This window comes from Capsicum annuum, unplaced genomic scaffold, assembly GCF_002878395.1.
Source record: "Capsicum annuum cultivar UCD-10X-F1 unplaced genomic scaffold, UCD10Xv1.1 ctg72532, whole genome shotgun sequence".
NCBI lineage: Eukaryota > Viridiplantae > Streptophyta > Magnoliopsida > Solanales > Solanaceae > Capsicum > Capsicum annuum.
The window spans coordinates 1-3,509 of NW_025882459.1; the positions used below are offsets into that span (position 1 = coordinate 1).

At 32.8% G+C, this 3,509-nt stretch overlaps 1 long non-coding RNA gene across 5 annotated transcripts; it reads right to left on the minus strand.

Moving 5' to 3' along the window:
• Positions 1-439: 439 nt before the first annotated feature.
• LOC107854084 lies at positions 440-3,384 on the minus strand. Of its 5 annotated transcripts, none has more exons than XR_007051107.1 (6): positions 3,107-3,384; positions 1,663-1,885; positions 1,511-1,603; positions 1,249-1,355; positions 798-1,158; positions 440-685 (listed from the first exon to the last, which is right to left on the minus strand). It is a non-coding gene; the product is annotated as an uncharacterized LOC107854084 (long non-coding RNA). The 5 variants fall into 5 exon arrangements; XR_007051105.1 differs by having other exon boundaries at positions 440-688; positions 3,107-3,383; XR_007051106.1 differs by lacking the exon at positions 1,663-1,885 and having other exon boundaries at positions 3,107-3,383.
• Positions 3,385-3,509: the final 125 nt, after the last annotated feature.

A 3,509-nucleotide genomic window follows, 5' to 3' on the forward strand; every position in this document is an offset into this window, starting at 1 on the left:
AAAAAAGATAACATTTTACATGTGGATGATACTGTGGCATAGCCACGTGTTTTTTTTTTTATCTAGGTGGCATGGTTGGTAAAATTTCATTAAGGGAAGGAGTATTTTAGAGCCAAATATTTGGGATATTTTAGAGCCAAAAAACTAACGAAGAGTATTTTTTATCTATTTCAGATAGTTCAGGATATTTTTGATCCTTTTCCGAATTCCATTAGAGGGGAGAATATTTTTGAGCCAATCATCTAACGAGAAGTATTTTTGAGTTATTTTAGATAGTTCAAGAATATTTTTGAGCCTTTTCCTTTTCTTTTTTTTATAATACTCTATTTATGTCTTTCTCTTCAATTTTAGTTATTTTAGCAATATCTTCTTTAATCACGCGGTCCCAACAAATGGATCAATGGTCGAATAATTTAAGTTAGAGGCTATTTACAAGACAGACAAGAAAGCTACCATAAACCAAGGGCCGTATTTGGCACTAGATCAATGGTCACATTTGAATATGGCGATCCTGTTGAATACACTGAAAAACTATAGTAATATATATTTCAAGGTACTTATCTATTATAATATAAATAACAGATTTGGTATAAACTATAAAATCTCGTTAAACATGAAGTTTTAGTAGGTGAAATAGAAATATACCTAAAGTTGGCACTCTGTTGGAGTTGTTGGAGTTCTTTCTCTGCTACATTATTAAAAAAATGCAAAGTTAGATAGCAAATGCTACATAGTTTATATATTTAGTAAAGAGAAATTAAATAGAACTTATCATATAAATTTGCATTACTTCTAACCTTGACAGCGAAGGACTAACAAGAAGCTGTATTTTCTTAAGCATTTCCTCTTGGAGTGCTGTTACAGTATTCAACTAAAAATTTAATGCTTTAATCTGCAACTGCTGGTAATAGTTTCAGCTGCATTTTATCATTTTTGTAACTCATTTTGGGCACTAGCAGCTTCCTATTTTGCCTTTTTGAGGGAGCCTTCTAACTTTGCCGCTCTCCTTTGTGTTGCCCTTGTAGTATTAGGTTTAGGACCATAACCAAGACCTTTTATGTATCCCGACTTTGTACCAAGCACAACATCCACAATTTTATCAATAGTCATGGAAAACTCTCCAGAAGTATAAAGAGCTTTTAAATCTGTCATGTTGTTCTGCATAAAATAATAACACAATAAAAGAATACATGAAGAATATTAATCATACAAATGCAATGGTATGTTACTAAATTATTAATTTCTTACATAGTTGGTCTCAGCTTCTTTAGATGACCATCCCTTTTCACTTGTGTAATGAGTATGCTTGTAGAACTTAATTCTGTCAGGCTCTACACCTTCATGTTCCTTTTCACCTTGTATAACAAGAAAACAATATGAAATAGTATTTAGAGGTATCTGACTAAAATGAGATAAAACTAACATACCTAGTCTCTTATTTATCAAACAACAAAATATTAAATAGTATCAAAGTGTCATTAGTAAAAAGAATTAAAATGGTATAACATACAATTTCAGCACGAGCTGCTACAAACGCTTTTGATCCCATGAAATGATTAGCTTTAAGCTTAGTCCGATTGACCTTGTTTATTTCACATCGTTTCTGCAAAGAAAATAAAAACATCATAACTTAATAACGAGAATAACATGAATATAAATTACCTTGTGCTCTGAATTGTTCCACATATCACAAAGCTTATTTCAATTTTCTGAGGTCAACTATTCAACTTCCATTTTACGAGCTTCTTCCACGGAGCGTGCACTTTCAAATTTTTGTTTTCACTTGTAGCACCATTGTCGGGTTCTATTTTTCAGAATATCCTCACAGCTATCTTTCACATAATGCTCGTCAAATTAATGTCAAACCTCTCCTTAAAAACATGTACTGAAGAAACACACAACAATCAAAATCTCTTTTAGATTAAAATTATAATCATAACATCTGTTAACATGCTTAGTACCTTAAAACTCTAATGCCCTTAAAAACATACATTGCAGTTCACCAAATACGATGAAATTTACTCAAGTCAAAATTCTTAATACAGGCTTCGTTTTATTAGAAGCTTCTCTGTTTCAACCAGAAGCATAAGAATATGGGGTAACTGGCAATGACCAAGTCAAAAATTTTGCTAAGGGGATTCAAGAATTATTATGTACGTACTAAAAGTAATTTGTGACATATACTTCGTATAAATTTTTACATATACAATATAATTTTTCGACAAAAAAGTGTTCAACTTACCACCCTTCACTTTCTAGATATTGTCATAGTCAACTGAGGATTAATGCATATTGCACAGTATATACAGGAACAAGGCATCACAAGATATCTTCAGAAAGAAAACATTTTCAGAACTTCGTACTTATTCGGATATAACAGATGCTAGGGGTGAAATGATGGAGGCTTCAATCTAATAGAAATAACAAAAGAAGAACTATGTTGATAGGACTGTCCACATATGTGTCCAATCCTCCAGAAGTAGTGAATAGAGGATCTGACATGGTGGTTGCAACAACATTTGGAGAGTCCAAGCAGCATAGAAGTAAAAAAGTAGTATTTTATGACAACAGGAATGGAGGTGAGAAATCAGATCTTAAAGACATTAGACAATTGCTACTCCATGACTCCAAGTAAGAAGTATATTTTCTTGCTTATGTTTTGGACAGCGATTTTAACAACTAGACCTAACCTGCACAATAATAAGCTAAGTAGTTCAGACTTTTCACTTTTGGAGCCACACAAACCTAGACCTCAAACTACACGGTAGACGAGGCATTGCATATCATGCATCACACAGACAACTATAAGAAAGATCTTTGACCTATAGCACGCATGAAAACATCAAAGATGATGAAGAATGAGCAAACGTGCCTCTTTCTGGAGCTTCCCAGCCACTGACACTTGCCAGGAACTTTAACACCCTCATGCATATAATCAGAGATGGAACCAAAGTCATATACTTTTATATTCATTTCCTTATCTTCTATCTGAACATACTAATCTTATGTTTAATATTACTTTATCACAGTTGCTCCAAAAGAATATTACTTTAGTGATATCACTGTTTGTCATGTAATAAATCTTAAAAGAGTATAGAATACTTACTTGGCATCTAATTAGTGTTGCATCTTTGTCCTCTCTTGTAAGTTCCTTCCACTTATTTGGAAGTGGAAGAAAATTGCGAGCAATTATCCCTAATTCATTGGATAGTTTGGCTGATTGAATTGGCTTTATTGGCCTTCCTTTACCAATCGGGATCTCTATTTTCATCTTGCTTCCCATAGCCTTCTTCATTTTTTCAAAACCTTTCCCTCTAGTCTTGCCACGACCTTTTCTGAGTCTAGAGGAATCATCTGACGATGAAAAAACATCAATTCAAATACCACCTAAGTCAAAAATAACAGAGTATATATATAGATATACTTATGAAACAACAACAAACCACATTGATTAGAAAAGATGTAAAGAACATATCCAGTCTGCTTTTGATAAACTGCTGAAAAGAATA